This window comes from Rousettus aegyptiacus, unplaced genomic scaffold, assembly GCF_014176215.1.
Source record: "Rousettus aegyptiacus isolate mRouAeg1 unplaced genomic scaffold, mRouAeg1.p scaffold_m13_p_5, whole genome shotgun sequence".
Lineage (NCBI taxonomy): Eukaryota > Metazoa > Chordata > Mammalia > Chiroptera > Pteropodidae > Rousettus > Rousettus aegyptiacus.
The window spans coordinates 21,686,249-21,704,210 of NW_023416308.1; the positions used below are offsets into that span (position 1 = coordinate 21,686,249).

The following is a 17,962-nucleotide window of genomic DNA, read 5'->3' on the forward strand; positions in this document are numbered from 1 at the left end:
AAACATGTGGACACATATTTAATTCCACAATGGGGTAAAAAGGCTCTTACACCAACCTGCCATGTGCCCGCATTCCCAGTCTGTCTTGATTCCCCAGAGAAAGAATGATTGCACTGTGAATCGATGATAACTTCTGCTAATCCCAAAGGGTTAGCAGTTCTGTACTGGATGTGTGTTGTTCCTGTTAAACTTAGTATTTGCATATACAGATGGCCTAATGGTGCCAATTATTCTGGTAAGACACAATGCAAGGGCACTTTTGCAGTATTAATGATTGGTCTTTGAAACATTGGAGATTAAGTCCTTTCAATCACTGCTTACTAATGATCAGATTATAAGATTGAGAAAATGAGGGGGATCAATAAAATACTTAAGGAACTTTACATTAAAACAAGTAAATCAAGTCTACCACAGGCTTATCCAGTAGATTCCATGTATTTTCTAGTTTTCCAAAAATGCATCTAAAAAACTTTCAAAAAATCTGGACCAAGCTTAATAGATTAATACATGTACAATCTTAAAATGTGAAAATAAAACAAATAAACATTGGTACTACCTACCAATTGTGATGATGAACTGAAGAGATAAACTGTAGGTAGGCTCAGTTTGTAATCTGGCAAAAGACTATGGTGGAAAGTTGAGAGAGAACTGTTGCACTGGATTAAGGACTAAAAAGGGAAAGCCAACATCAGGTTCACAATGTAAAAATATTTTTTAACTCTATACTATAAATCTATACTACTAACTATAAAAATAAATTCACACTATAACTATAAAAATAAATTCACACTACTCAAGGAAGGAGGCGGTGGAGGAAGGAAGGGACAAGTTAAGTTCCTGATCTTGGGCAAGTCTCTCAAGCTCCTATGAGCTCCTGCGACTACAGTCCCCTAGTGTAAGATGAGGAATAGACCAGCTAGGTACTTCCCACTCGGGCTGTGATTCAGAGTCACCAGGGAGCTCAAGCCCAGGCAGCTCTATTTATAAAGGTCTTCAACTGATCCTCACAGGCAGTCATGAATGAGGACCTCTGGACCTGAGAAATAATCTCCCGAATCCCTCTAATGGTGGTTGATATACTGGTGCTAAATATGATCCATTATTCATAAATTTAAAAAAAAAAAAAGACATGTAGATAACTGCATGACCAAAGGAGAAAAAAAAATAAATATATAGTATTGTGAAATTACTTCCTTCAGTCTTACAAAATATAAGCCTCCTACTCCTATTTATATTCCAGTTTCTCTCACTTGACCTGTACATTAATTTGATTTAATTTCTCTTTACTGTGGCAAACAGGAAGGACCATTTTTGTTAAAATGTAAGATTCAAATGACAGGACTAATTTAACATCCCATGAAACTACTATGGCTTTTTTCCCACAAAGAATGTTACACTTTATCACAATGCTGCCTGCCATTCACATTATCACCAGATGAGTATCTCACACACTGCAGTGCAATCTCTTTTCAAATCTTAAAAAGATAAATCATTTGCCAGGAACTAAACCTTTGTCTTTAAAACAGACAGACAGACAGACTGAACACTGAATGTTCAAGCATAAGGCCTGAATAAGAGAAGCTTGTCTGAACAGACATTTCTAATTCAGATAAAATGGCAAAACACTACCTCATTTGTACCACCTTTCTATGCTAAAATTAGAGATTTTTTTTCCCTCTTCAGTGATTCAACTTGATTCAAAGTCTAAAATGCTGAGGTAAGAGTGGCAATCTATATATTTATAGCTTAGCATCAGAAATAGAATGTATTAAGCTTACTCTATTGATTCTCCACGGTTCCATTCATTAACTGACATTTAAGAGTGAAGACCAAGGGAACACATATTTATTCAGTGCTACTCATTATTAAGCACTATTTATACTTTTTCTCATTTAATCTTGACAATAACCCAGGAAGGTAGTCATTAACGTCTCATACAACAGAAGAGGAAACTGAGGCTTGGGATGTGAAGTAACTGGAAAAATCACAGTTACTAAGAAGTGGAGCCAAGAATGAAACCCAGCTCTATCTGGTTCTAAAGGCTTGCACCCTTCATTGCCTCAGGTTTCTCCAAGTACAAAACCCTCTTAGAGCAAGAAACTACATAAGGTATTTTTCTTCTCTTTACTACCTTGCTATAATCTACAATCCAACCACTTCAATGGACTTGATGCAGAAAATGTACCCCAAATGGCCAACTAGTTTCTCCTAAGTCCCAGGAAGATACTAAGCATTTTAAATTAAAGTAGTAAAAGTGAATATAAGAATACAAGAAAGAACTAAAGACTACTACTTGGGTCAGATGCTCTAAGAAAAGCAAGAGAACATGAACAAAAGAATGAAAAGGAAGAAAGTATGCACCCTACAATCAGTTTATGCCCTTTAACAAGCCTCCACAGGGGTAATTCCAGTACTGACAACTCAATACCATCAGGGCTGGCCCGTCGCATTTGGTGTGGCTAAATAGTACCAAAGTAAAAGTGCTCCCTGGTCACCTGCCCTACTGTGAAGGCTGTGAGCCAGTCATTACTGTTCATTAGGGGAAAGGAACCTGGATGAGAATGTTCTGCCCTCAGGAAAATGTTTCAAACACTGAGTTTTACAATCTGAGTAATTTTTTGGTAAGAGCTTAACTTGGATGCCAGAAAGGTAGAGGGGAATTACCCCTGTACTTCATGTTATTCTATCACAGGCAACAAAGTTGTGAATAATAATCAAGAGAAACCCACTGACCTTGGGATCTTTCCAGTTAACTTCAATAATCATTCATTCAATAAATATCCATTAGGCACTGGAGACATGTGAATTTCCCTCTCACATCCCCCCCCCTTCTACAGGAAAGTGCCTTTCAGACCATAATCGCAAGTTCAGGGCTAGATCCTTGGAGCAGACAGTAGTGATGAATGTAGGATGCATGAGGGCAGAGACAACATCTGCCTTCAAGAACGAGGAAGGTTTCATGGAAGTTCCTAAAAGATAAGTATGATTTGGCAAATGGAAATGGGTGAGATAATAAGTGCATCACAAGTAGACCTGAGGTTGGAATGTTTCAGGGAATGGCAGTGGGGATGAAAACATAGGAAAGGGAGTAATGAGAGATAAGGCAGGCTGAAATCAGAGACACTTCAGTTTACATCACATTCAGAAGTCTGAACTTTAACCATAGACAATGGGGTGGGAGACCACTATGGATTTAAACAGCAGAATGACACTGTTCTCTGATGAACCCTTTTGATCTAGGACTAATTCAAATCTTTCCCTAACTTTTGTCTTTTAAGTTACATAACCAAAAAACTGTTGAGAATATGATTTAAGGTCTAAATAATTTCTAACTCCATTATTATCAATTCGAATTCCATCATACATAATTAGACTTCGCCAAAATTAAAGTATCTGAATAGATAAATCTCCAAAGGAAATATACAATTGTCCACTAATCACATAAGATACTGGACATCATTAGCCACCACAATGAGATACCACTTAATGCCCACTAGGATGGCCAAAATCAAAAAGACAGAGAATAACAAATGTTGGGAAGGATGTGAAAAATTGAAACATTATATATTGCTGGTCGGATTGTAAAATGGTGTAGCTGATTTGGAAAACAGTCTGGCGGTTCCCCTAACAGTTAAAGAGTTACCTACATGTCCCAGCAGGTCCCAAGAGAAATGAAAACATATGTTCACAGAGAAACTTGTACATAAATGTTCATAGCAGCATTATTCATAATGGCCAGAAAAGAAAAATAAGCAATGTCCATCAGCTGATGAATGGATAAACAAAACACGGTATATTCATACGATGGAATATTATTCGATCATAAAAAAAGAACAAAGTACTAATACATGCTACGACCCAGATAAACCTTGAAAACATTATGCTTATTAAAGGATAGACACAAAAGACCCCATATTGTATAATTCTATTTATATGAACTGTCCAAAACAAGCAAATTCAGAGACAAAAAGTAGAGTAGTGGTTGCCAAAGGCAGAAGAAGGAGAATGGGGAAAGGGAGGGCTGCTAATGGGTATGGGGTTTCTTTTTGGGCAGATGAAATATTCTAAAATTGTGGTGATGACTATGCAACTCTGAGAATATACTAAAAACCACTGAATTGTACACTTTAAGTGGATGAACTGTATGGTATGTGAATTATATCTCAATAAAGTGGTTATAAAACAAAAAAAGCATTCCATATGCACTATTGAAATACAAAATAAGGTCTCAAAAAGGAGTACAGAATCTTGTTCACTCACTTTAAAAGATCTAAACTAGGGCAATGAAAACCCAGAGAGATTCTATTACTTAACATTCTAGGTACTAGGTCATACTGAAATATTCATGAGGATTTCCATGTTTTAATACAGAAAATGCATCTTAAGTTTAAAAAGACATACAAGTATCAGAAAAGAGCTAATAACTCAGAATAACACAGAGAACTCATCAAACTGAAAACAAACATGGATTTGTACCCTGATATGAAAGTGGCACCCAAATTTATTACTGTTTCACCTCTGAAAAAGAAGTCAAAGATAAAACAGCCCAATAAATAATATGTTCTAGAGCACCAGTTTGTGGCAAATCAAAGTACTAAGAAATAATTTGCCATCGTAAAGAACCAAATCTCCACATATTCCCCATTGCATAACTAAGAACAGGTAATATATCCTTTTAAACAATCCATTTCACGGACATTAGAGCAATTCTTTTTCTCATAGTTGGAAGGGATCCCCAAACTGACAGATGCATTAAGCATAAAACTTAAATAAGAAAAAAAAACCCAACATTTTAAAAAGTGCTATTTCTCAACCCTAAACCTAATCCTAAACTATATATAAATAGACACAAATGCTTATTAACACAATCTGCAGGCAAAGTAACAAATGATCATGAAAAATTCAATACTGTGTGCAGTGATAGTTCATTGGTACGTGTCTATTAAAATTCATTGGGCTTTACTGTACCTCCAACAAATAATCAAAAACAAATACAGACAAGGCACATTCCGGATATGTCTAAAGGTGTGTACCCAACCTTTATACCAATCTTGGTTCCATCTTCAGTACACATGACTATCACCTACCACAAAACAAAGCACTTCAAGACCTAACACACAACACAATTCCAGTTTTATTTGACTTTTTTCTTCTGATTTATGTTACCTCTCAGACCCAGCAGTTACTATTGGGTTTCATATCCAAACACCGCAACTCTGAAATGTACCTCCAATCCAAAAAAAAATTCATTTCCTTAAATTAGTTTTCTGAACCATACAAAACCCATTTATGCGTTTTTACAAGGAATTCGGAAAGGTAAGTAACATAAACGGATATCTATCTGCCTTCACAAATGAACAGACGGTGCAAAGCAACTGCTTCTACTTAATCATGTTTCTGTCTATTCTAGCAGGCCCTGGTGTCAGGAGAGAGTTTTGCCAGATAAGGACAATGAAATGCATTATTATATAGAGTGACTAAGAGCCGTAAGAGTATAATGTAATTCCAGGCAAGAAGACTGTGGCAAAAGAGCCTACTATATCGGGATAACTATGTCCAAAAGTAAACTTATTCGCCACCTATTATCAGTTTAAAAACACCACTAAATTCAGTTCTTTTAAAATGTCTTATAGGTAAGAAAGGCCTTTGTATCTCGCTATCCAGGGGGAAATGAACAACTTGCAATTTGCTTCTCACACTGAATTCCACGTTTGCAACATGTAGAGCAAGGACTTCAGACACCACAAAACAAGGGCAGCCTACATTACGGCCAAATATAGGATGTGATTCTAAATCACTATGCAGTAAAGCCTACGTTTCCTTTTCCAGCGATCAAAACCCTTTGAACACTCCCAAAAAAGGACGGGAGGGCCAGCGCCTCTCTCCAAGAAGGAAGCCCCTTTCTTCTTCGCTCTCCCGCAGCCTGCCACTTCCCCCAACACATTCAAGTCATTTGAGAGACTGAAAGCTTGTGTATGAGCGCCTGGGTGGACAGGCGGGAGAGCTCGGTTCCTGCATTTCCACCCTCAACAACTGACCTCATCCTCAGTCATCTAGGCGCAGCGGAGCCCCACCTGCACCTCGCTCCTTTTTACTGCGTCCCCCGCCAGCTGCTCCGCTATTCGGGGAGCACATCTCTGAATCACTCAGTTCACTCTGACGCTCCATGCCCCTGACCCTGCAGCATTCCTGCTTCATTCTTCCTCTCCCAATCCCCCACCAGTCCCAGCCCTCGGCTCCCACTGCTGGGCTCATCCTCTTCCCAAAGCTCCCCCACCCTCGTTACTCCAGCTCTGGCCCTGCCCCGCCCTTCCCGACCCCCAACTCAGATCTTCAGGGCCCACAGTTGGCTTCGCACCAAAAGCCAGGCAACCCCCCAGCCGAGAGCACTACTCTCAACCCTCCCACGCAGGGCCCAGCTCGCCCTGTCCCCACGTGAACCCGACCCCTACCTATCCCCCACCCACTCACTCCTTAGGGCCGCTCATACCCCGCCCCCAGCCCTAGCGCCCCAGGTTCTACGCCCTAGCCTCGAGCAGCCCCTCCCCACCTAGGACCCCACCCAACCAGACGGGTTCCTGACCCCTAACAACCTCCCTCAGACAGCCCTGTCCCTACTTGGCCCGGGATCCTCACCCGGCCAGGAGGGTTCCGGACACCTAAAAGCCTCCCCTGGGCAGCTTCCTCCCCACAGGGACCTGGGTTCACTCTCCCTGGGCCAGCAGTTCTGTCCCCAACTCCCTTTTCCCCAGGCCCCGAGCCTCGGGTAGTAGCCCCGGCCCCAACCCCCTGCACACTGGCAGGGTGGGCCCCCGGCCCAAGGACCCGCGATGCCGCGCGCGCACCTCAGCCCACTCCCCTCCACCCCGCCCTGCCCCACGCCCGCCGGCTCCTGTCAGCCGGCGCCTGCACATGCTGAGAGGACAGGTCCACCCGCTCGGCTCGCTCCCGAGAGGGCCCGTCGGGCGCGCGCTGCTCACCAAGGCTGAGCTGCCTGAGGCGCCGCCGCCGAGGTCCCCAATGCAAAGCCCGATGAAGCCTCCAACCGCTGTCGCCTCCCGCCTGGCACTGAGCGCCGCGCGGGGGTGGGGCGCGGGCAGGCACCACCGCCCCCGCCACCGCACGCAAGCCCCGCCCCCGCGCCGCGCCGCGCCCAACCAGAACCCCAGCTGCGGCGCGCCACGCCCACTTCCGGCAGGGGAAGCCCGCTTCCCACCCTCTGTTCCACGCCTCACTCTTCCCTAGCGCCCCCTCTGGTTGCGCGGAGAGATGCAGGTAGGCCGCGGCGAAGGCGGTGCCCAGGCACACGTACCGCCCACTATTCACGGCAGTGGCCGGAGGGCCACGCCTACAAGCGCTTTGAGCTCCGCCCACTGACCTGCTTGACTCTGCAGGGCCGCATCCCCGGCTCTTCAAAGATTCCCTTATAACCAGTACATCAGTTCCCGTGAGCCCCGCCCACTACCTATCCAACCCCTTAGCCAGCCTCCTGGCTCTCTAAGCCTGGCTCCCCTTCAGAACTGGCCTATCGGCACCCCAATTTCTAAAAGCCACGCCCACGGACCAGCAACCCTATTCGCCGCATCGCAAGCCCCGCCCACTGCTCATCTAAACGCTTAAAATTCCATGCCCCGCCCCTAATTCTCGAATCCCCGCCCTGGTTCCCGAAACTCCGCCTCTGCTCCCATCATACCTTCCAACCACTTCTGGGTACCCGGGACGCTCTGGCTCTATCTCCACTTTCCGTTGTCACATTCCTGGTGCAGGGTGGCTTCTCCTGGGCTGGGCCACACCTACGTATTCCCCACCACAAACTTGAGGGCCCGTTGACCCCATTTCACAGGTGAGGAAATGAAAGATACATGGTCCCTCCCTTCCTTTTCCTGGCCAAAGTCCCTCACCCATTTTCTTAATAACTGGATGTCCCATGCCTGAAAGTCAGAGGACTGGGATTGAGACCCAGCTCTGCTGCTGTCATACTGTGTCCCGGGGCGGTTCCCTTCACCTCTATAAGTCTGAATTTCCTGATCTTTAGCGTTAAGTTGTCCTGTTAATAATCGCCAGAGTCCCTTTCTGAAATACCAAGCTCTGAAATACCAAGATTTGGGGAACCTGGGCCTGAGAAGCCAAATTCACAAAGCAGACCTGCAGAAAGTAGGCTATTTACTTCCCAAAACCAGGCATCTTTGCAATTCACAGGAGAATTTTTTCGTTTTAAGAGTCAGCCTCAGAAATGTGTAGTATGTAAATCATTGTCCACCTGAACCAAAACAGCTATGACAGCAAATTATCCTCTCTAAGCCTGTTTCTCTATCAGCAAATAGGGATAGTGTAGTAGCATTCTCTCCCTGAATGATTCCATAAGCTTCCCCTTTCTGAGCCCTACTCCCCACATCTATATAATGGGTTAATCCAAATTCTGACTTCAGGGAGTGGTTCTGAAGATTCAAGAATTTAGATTCAATAAGATGGCAAAGCATCCAACATAGTGCCCCGTACAAAGTAGGTATTATAGTTTAAAATATGTTGATTCCCTTCTCCCAGTTCTTTAAGTGATGATATTAGAAGTAAAATTTTCCATGACACCAATTCTCCACAATGACACCATGTAGAGCAGCCATGGTATATGCTGAGAAAGAACGATCTCAAAGCCTTTGCCTTCCAGGTACCTGTTTTGGTTCCTTGTCTTTATCCCTGGTTTGAGAGAGGCAATTCTTACACAGGAAGCATCTAAAGCCAGAAGCAATGCCACCTCAACCACCTCCACCCCACGCATGCCCCAAATGTGGTCAGCTGAGAGTTACTACCCCCAGAAGCAGTAGGAAAATTGCATAGCTCTTTTATGAGAGAAAATCCCCCTTCATCTTGCTGTTCTTGAATCCATAGCAACCCCTTTGTGGGCCCTGAGGAAACCTAGGCTCTGTTTAAGCTGTCCCTAAATGGAAAGCTAGGTAAAATGCTGGATTTGAGAGTCTTTTTCTGTTCTCAAAAGGTGGTGATTTCTGGGTGGCCTAAGATAGATGCTAGATAAAGACGAATTTAATGATCAGGAAAATAAGAGTGATTCCAAATCAGTCATATATGAAGAAGGAAGAATTGTGGGAGCTACACTCTGAGGTTCCTGAGCAAATCATTTTTCTAGTTTCTCTGAGTAGCAAATGGAGGACATTAATCTTAGGTTGCTAGGGCAACCTAGAAGCTAAGTGAAATACCCTATGGAAGCATTAACAAACACTAGTAATATTAATAAATAAATGAGAGACTGGAAGCTCCTTAGAGTAATCTCAGTAGGCAAGACCCCTAATTGAGCAACAGAAGAGGACAAAACACAGAATATTAAAATTCACCCTACATTGTTAAATCTTGATTTTCACTGCTTTGTTGCTTTCTGCAAAATAAAAGCTAGAAATGATTGGCCGGCTGCAGAGGGATGTCTTTTTTAAGTTAAATTTTATATTTTGAGATAGTTATAGATTCATATGCAGGTGTAAGAAATAGTACAAAGAGATCACATGTATGCTTTACCCAGTTTCCTCCAGTGGTAGCATCTTGCAAAACTATAGCACAATAGAGCCTGAATATTGACATTGATACAATCAAGATACAGAATATTTCCATCAAAAGAACTTCTTGCATTGCCCTTGTAGAGCCACACCTACTTCCCTTCTTCTGCCCCACTCCTTTCTTTATCCTTGGCAACCACTGATCTGTTCTCAATTTCTACAATTTTGTCATTTCAAGAATGATAAATGAAATCACCATTCTGATAGGTATATAGTGATACCTTGTCGTGGCTTTAATTTGCATCTAATGTTGAAAATTTTTTTCATGTGCTTATTTGCCATCTTTATGTCTCTTTACATTTTTTGCCCATTTTTTATTTGGACTGTTTGTTTTGACACTGTTGAGTTTGCAAAGTTCTTTATATATTCTTTATACTAGCCCTTTGTTGGATTTGTGGTTTGCAAATAATTTCTCCCAGTCTATAGTTTTTTCATCCTATTAATAAAGTTACCCTTTATTCCTATTTTTCTAAGAGTTTTTATTTTGATTATGTCCAAGTCGCCCCTTTGCTTTTATGGATCAGACTTTGGTATTAAATCTAAGAATGCTTTGCCTATATCCCAAAGAGTCTCTCCTATGCTTTTACTAAAAGTTTTATATTTTTACATTTCATATCTAGGTCCATGATCCATACTGAATTAATTTTTGTATAAAACTTGAGACTTAGGTTGAGGTTCATTTTTTTGCCTGCAGAATAATTGAGGTACATTTGTTGAAAGGCTATCTTTCCTCCATTGAATTAATTTTACACCTTTGTCAAAAATCACTCGGACATATTTATGTGGGCCAATATATAGGTTCTCTACTCTGTTGCATTGATCAATCTTCTGCCTTTACTGCATGGTCATGATTACTATAACTATATAATAAATCTTGAAGTTGGGTAGACTGCTTCCCACTTTATTCTTCTTTTTTAAAAAATGTTCTAGCTTCTTTTCCTTTCCATACAAATTTTAGAATACTTTTGTCTCTATCAGAAAAAAGAAAAACCTTTCTGCAATTTTATAGAAATGATGTTAAACCTATATATCAATTTGAGGAGGAATGATAGCTTTACTATACTATCCTCCAATCCATAAATTTCACACATCTAGATGTTTAGCTCCTCTTTGATTTCTTTCACTGTATTGTATAGTTTTTGTATGTAAGTCCTATACATGTTTTGTGAGATTTACACCTAATTAACGTTTTTGTTGAAATTATAAATAGCATTGCATTTTTTAAATTTTGGTGTCCATGAGTTCATTGCTAATATATTGAAATATAATTGATTTTTGTGTGTGTGTTTAACTTGTATCCTGTAACCTTGACAAACTCACTTATGCTGTGAGGTGTTTTGTAGATTCCCTGGGATTTTCTATTTAGAAAACCATGTCATCTATAAATATGAACAGTTTTATTTCTGTCTTTCTGATCAGTATGCATTTTAGTCCCTTTTCCTGCCTAAATGTACTGACTAAAACCCCCAGCATTGTGCTGAATAAGTAGTGAGAGCAAACATCCTTACTTTCTTCCTGATCTTAGGAGGAAAGCATTTAGTCTTTCATCGTTTAGTATAAAGTTAGCTATAGATTTTTTGTAGATGCTCTTTACCAAGTCAAAAAAGTTACCCTTTATTCCTATTTTTCTAAGAGTTTTTACTATGAAAAGGAATTGAATATGGTCAAATACTTTTTCTACCTCAAATGATATGACCATGTGATTTTTCTTCTTTAGCCTATGAACATGGTGGATTACATCGATCGATTTTTTAATACCGAGTCACCTTTGCATCATTGGAATAAATTCTACTTGGTCATGGTATATAGTTCTTTTTATATAGTGCTGAATTCTATTTGCTAATGTATTATTAAGCATTTGTGTTTCTAAACTAATGAGGGATATTGGTCTGTAGTTCCCTTTTTTACTGTCTTTGTCTGGTTTTGATATCAAAGTAACCCTAGCTTAATAAAATGAGTTGAGACATGTTTCCACTTCTTCTATTTTCTAGAAGAGATAATGTGAATTATATTTAATTCTTTAAGTGTTTGATAGGCTTCTCCAGTGAAACCACCTGGACCTAGAGATTTCTTTTTTGGAAGCTGCTAAATTACAAATTCAATTTCCTTAATAGTTACATTGCTATTCAAATGATCTATTCCATATGGGTGAATTACTGTAGTTTGTGTTTTATAAGGAATTGGTCCATTTCATTTCAGTTGCCAAACGTATGTGTGTAGAGTTATTTGTAGAATTTTCTTATCTTTGGATTTTGTGGGTCTGTAGTAAGCTCCTGTTTCATTCCTGATATGGGTGAATGGTGTCTTCTTTTTTTTCCTTGGTCGTTCTTAGAGATTTGATCATCTTACTGATCTTAAAAAACAAAACAAAACAAAAAACCTTGCTCTTCATTTCACGGAGTTTTCTCTATTGTTTCCCTGTTTTTGGTTTCAATGATTTGTGCTCTTACCCTGATTATTTCCTTTCTTCTGTGTGCTTTGAGTTTATTTTGTTCTTGTTCTAGGTTCTTGAAGTAGAAACTTAGATTATTGCTATGAGACTTTTTTTTTTTTTTACAATATGTGCATTTTAATGCTATAAATTTCCCTCTCAGCACTGCTTTAGCTGCGTGCCACCAATTTTATTATGTTGTATTATCACTTTTATTCAGTTTAATATATTTTAAAATTTCCTTTGAGATTTCCTCTTTGACTCATGAATTATTTATTTATGTGTTGTTTACTTTCCAAGTATTTGGAGATTATCCTATTATTTTCCTGTTACTGATTTCTAATTTGACTCTATTGTAGTCAGAAAATACTCCATACAATTATAATTATTTAAAATTTGTTAGAATTTGTTTTATGGCTCAGGATACAATCTATCTTGGTATTATGCTCTATGGGTACATGAAAAGAACGTGTGTATTCTGTTGGTCAACAGAGTGTTCTACAAATGTTGATCAGATCCTATTTGTTGATGGTGTTCTTGCTGATTTTCTTTGAAGATGTTCTTTCAGTCATTGAGAGAGGAGTACTGAAATTTTAAACTATAATGATGGATTTGTCTGTTTCACTTTTCAGTTTTATCAGTTTTGCTTCACATATTCTATAGCTCTGTTGTTTGGTGTATACACATTTGTTAGGTCTTCTTGATGGATTGACTTTTTATCATTAAAGAATGTCCTTCTCTGCTAATTTTCTTTGCTCTGAGGTATACTTTATCTAACACTAACATAGGCACACCTGCATTCCTTTAATGTTTATATATGTCCTTTTTCCATCCTTTTACTTTCATCTTGCCTGTATAAGCATATTTGAAGAGAGTTCCCTATAGATAACATATAGTTGATTCATGATTTTTAATTCACTTTGCCAATCTGTCTTTTAATTGATATATTTTGACCTCTTACACCTTTTAAGGTAACTGTTGATATGTTGGAGCTTAAGTCTGCTATTTTGTTTTGTGCTTTGTGCTTGTTCTCTGTTTTTCATTTCTGGTTTTTTTTTTTTTTTTCTGCTTTCCTGTGGGTTACTTGAACATTTTAAAAATTCCATTTTGATTTATCTATAGTGTTTTTGAGTATATCTCTTTGTATAGCTTTTGAGTGGTTACCCTAAGTATTACATTATAGATATAGATAAGTCTATATCTGTATCTCCATATCGGTAGATATGTTCAGAGTCTACTGCTGTCATTATTTTCCCAGTTCAAAGGTAGTGTAGAGCCCTTGTCTCCCTTTATGTCCATCTACCCTCTTTCATTTGTAATATAATTGTCTTAAAGATTTCCTCTTCATACATTTAGAACCATATCAGACAGTGTTATAATTTTTGCTTTAGGTATCAATCATTACTGTCCCCGTGTGTCCTCCTCTGACACACAGGAAGGTATTCCCAGAGAATGGTGAAACTCCCAACTCTCCATTATTCCTCCTCTGATGCCACACTAGAGGAGAGAGAAGAGCACGTTATTTCCTTTGCATGAGAGTGGAAATCTATAGTCTCCACTGACACCAGCGAGGGAAGGGCCTCATGACCACCCAGTGGGAATGAAAGTCCCTGCTCCCTACTCAGTCTTTTCTGACGCCACCTCATGGTACTGTGGGAGCATCCACGAAAAAGTACAGGTTGCACACTTGGCTCAAGACCTAGAACATATTGCAGGGTGAGTCCATGCATGATTACCATGATAGATTGAGCTGATGATAGAAGCATTGATGTGATAACAGGCCCTGCCACTTCCTGGCTCTGAGATTTTGAGCAAGTCATGTCACCTCTCTGGGCCTCAGTTTCCTCAACTCTTCAGTGGGAAGAAATGATGCTACTCTGAGATTATGTTTGTGAGAGCACCTGCCACAAATCCTTAATACAAATAAATGCGATAATGGAGCACTTACAGATTACCAGGCCCAGTATTACCAATTTATCAGGCAATAACTCAATGAATCTTCGAACTAGGCTGATGAAAAATAATGTGGCTTTTTTAAATCCCCATTTTACAGAGTTGGAAACTGAGATTTCTTACAGGGCAAGAACTAATTGATATAAACCCCAAAGACCTTAGAGGAGATATTCTATTTGGATTCAGTAGTTCCAATCTCAAGACTGTATCCTAAGGCAATAATCATGGTCACATGCAAATATATAGTCAATTCTCATTATTTGCTATATTTATATTCTATGAAATTATGATGAAAACAAGTCACAAATACTGAATCATTCCCACATTTTTATCAGCTAATCAGTATATAACCTTGTTTTATGTCTATTTCCATTTAAAGACACCTTATTTAATATATGCATTGTTGATCTATATATAAATATATATATTATACATAAATATGTATATATAAATTTTTATATATAGTGCATATATATGTGTATGTGTATGTATGTGTGTATGTGTGTGTGTGTGTGTGTGTGTGTGTTTGTGTATAATTTATTAACATCGAACTCATGGACAATAGCACTATAACTCTTGTTTAGTAACACTACACTTGGGGGCCATTTTAAATAGTAAAACCATACCAAAGAAAGCAAACAAATACTAAAAATGTGGCACTAAATATACTGTGAAATGACACTTGTTTGCAGTATGAGAGCTGAGACAAGAAGGCACAGCATTGACTTGTTCCACCTCAGCTGGCAGTGTGTACATTGGGTGACAAATTTTTCACCACTCTTCACATGCACATGCCCATGAATGACTCCCAAAGCACCATGAGTATTGCTTTGGGGGTTACAAATAAATTTTTCTGAATTAACAAATACAGAGTCCACAACTTTGCAAACACAGAATCAACTGTATATGTGTAAGGACATTTATCACACCACTGTTTGCTATGGAAACAGCCCTGATGGAAACAACAAGAGGAGATGCATTCCAGTACAGTAATTGGAAGGAATTCTATCAATGAGGGAATCAGAAGGACACCCTGAGGCCAAGCACTGGAGAGAATGTGCAGCAGACAAAAATATCTGCACCTCATCCTGAAGGTAGAAATGACTTCCCAGACCCAAAATCTATCCTCTCCCTTCATGAGGTCTGGAGTCTCCAGCCTCCACATGTCCAGGCGATATCTGTAAAGGACTGTAGTTCAACACAAACTATGGAGTGTGGCCTTAGCCATTTCTCCTTGTGAAGTCTGACTATTTCCAGGCCATGAGGAATCACCAAAGGTTTTTAAGCAGGAAAAATAGAAGAAGTTGTGGAGAATATTTGTAAAGATATTCCAGATGTGCTGTTAGATGAAAATGGCAGATCAGAAAAGAATATGTCCCATTTTTATAAAACACACACACACACACACACACACACACACACACACACATTATAAAAGAAATTGTCTCTCAGTGATAGGATTTGAGTTATAGGCGAGTTTCCTTTTTATGTATCCTCTTCTATATTTTGTAATTTTTTTTACAAAGTACATTCAATGGTTTAAAATTTTAAAAATTGTCTTTTTGAAAGGGGAGAAGAAATTCTATGAATTTAAGGTGTTAGATTAAGACCCCAAGCCCAATGTCACTTTTTGATGAGCTCAGCAGAACCCCAGCTGGAAGAATTTCCAGACAAAGCTCCTGTGAAGATTTTTCAAAATTTAAACATGAATCTTGGCATACAAAGTATTCACTCATCCACATAAATCTCATTATTGAGTTAATAAATCTTGCAATTGCTTGTATGGCACATGCTACAGCTTCCAAAGCCCAACCTAGCCAGTGCTCCCCTTAAAAATCAGTCATCTCAAAAAGGAACCCTCATACGCTGCTGGTGGGACTGCACATTGGTACAGCTACTATGGAAAACAGTATGGAGGTTTCTCAAAAAAATAAGAATTGATCTACCATATGATCCAGCAATCTCTCTACTGGGTATTTACCCCAAAGACTTGAAAACTCATATACAAAAAGATATTTGCACACTGATGTTCATAGCAGCATCATTCATGGTGGCCAGGATATGCAAACAACCAAAGTGTCCTTTGATAGATGATTAGCTAAAGAAGCTGTGGTACATACTCAGCCATAAGAAGAGATGAAATACTGCCATTTGTGACAACATGGATGGACCTCGAGATAATCATGCTAAGCAAAATTAGCCAGACAGAAAAAGTTGAAAATCACATGATACCATTTATATATGGGATATAAACCTAAAAGCAACAAATGAGCAGGACAAACAAACAGAGACTCATGGACATGAACAATGGACTAATGGTTACCAGAGGGTAGGGGATGGGGGAAGAGGAGGGAGGTAGATGAGGTAAAGGGGGTCAAATATATGGTAGCTGAAGGAAACTGGACTTTGGGTGGTAAACACAATAGAATATACAGATGTCAAATGATAATGTACACCTGAAAATTATATAATTGCATTAACCAATGTTACTTCAATAAACTTAAATTTAAAAAATCAGACATCCCAGCCTCACACAAAAATGGAATTATTGTTAATTAATAACAACAATAAAGACTTAGATCAGTGGTTCTCAATGGGGCAATTTGCTCCCCACACCCAAGGAACATTTGGAAATGTCTGGAGACATTTTTGGTTGTCAAAACTGGGAGGGTGTGACTGGCTTCTAGTGAGTAGAGGACAAGGATGCTGTCAAATATCCTATGATACACAGGACAGCCTCCATCTTACCCCATAACAAAGAAGTGTTTAGACTCCAAATGTTGATTATAGCAAGATTGAGAAAACCTGGCTCAGACATATGGCGTCATTCAGTCTTACGGGGCTAGGGGCTGTACAGGAAAGATCTCATTTAATCTTCACAGCAATCCTAGCAGATAGGACTTGTTATCACGCTCATTTCACAGGAGAGGAAACTGAGCCTTTGGGAGGAGAAAGGACTTGGGAGATTATATAGTTATGTCTTCCAGAATCAAGAATCAACATAGTGTTTCTGACTTCAGACACTGCAATCTCCCCTCCCCGCCCCTGTGCCTGAATTGCTGTTATAGGTGGTTTTTGTTTGTTTTGTTTTGTTTTGTTTTTTTAATTATGGAAACATTCATATATAAACAAAAGTAAAAAAAAAAAAATTGAATGAGGCCCCATGGTCCCACTCTCCAGTGTCAGGGCTGCACTTGGGACCTCTAGGAAATCCTGCTCTCCTGTAGAATCAAGAATCCCTGAACATGCTAAGATAAATCACACCAGGCCTGGGCCCTCAAGGATACATGGTTTGGAATTTGTTCCCTATTCTTTTATAGGTTTTGATCATAGCCCTATCCATTATTGCCTTTCTGTGCAGAAGGGTTAGGTATAAGATCATCTGTTCTCTCCCCAAGGAAGCATCACCTCCTTTTCTGAGAGGCTTTTCCCAAAGGAAAGCTGAGCTGAGAGAATGTATGCTCTGAAATACAGACACTTTTGCCATCCAAAGTGTTAGTAGCAGGAAGAAATTATTTACAATGGGGAAGTTAAGCAGCTCTCCCTCGTGTCTGTGGGCATACATAAATTCTTATGGAAATAAGTGGCAATATCTTTTATTCAGACACATGTTTTTCAGTTTCTACTTTGTGTTAGTCTTGACTACACTCAATATAGTACTATAGACATCAAGCAACAGTCAGTGGCTTCTTTCAAATGAGCCAGATCTTTATGATGGGACAGGTTTATAACCAGGGAAAAGCTCTTATTAGCCCCTATTAATGTTTGAACTGAATCATATGTGCTGGGAAAGCAGCAGAAAGGACATCGATGAACGTGAGCTCTGGAATCAGAGAGCCTTTGTTTGGAATCCAGCTGTTCCACAATTAGCTATGTGACTCTAGATAAGTTATTCACCTCTCTGAACCACAGTTCCCTTACCTGGAAAGTAAGGATTGTTCATTCACTGTGTTTCAAGCCCCTGATATGTGCCAATAAATGATTTTTATTATCTTGATTACTAAGAACACTATCA

The 17,962-nt window shown here is 39.6% G+C and overlaps 1 protein-coding gene across 1 annotated transcript in view; it reads right to left on the reverse strand.

Moving 5' to 3' along the window:
* Nucleotides 1-7,106, reverse strand: part of CORO1C (coronin 1C) — a 64,642-nt gene extending 57,536 nt beyond the window's left edge. Inside the window, exon 1 of the mRNA XM_016159994.2 lies at nt 6,981-7,106. The gene's annotated coding sequence lies outside the window, so the exon portion shown is untranslated. The remainder of the gene's footprint in view (nt 1-6,980) is intronic.
* Between the last annotated feature and the right edge of the window lie 10,856 nt (nt 7,107-17,962).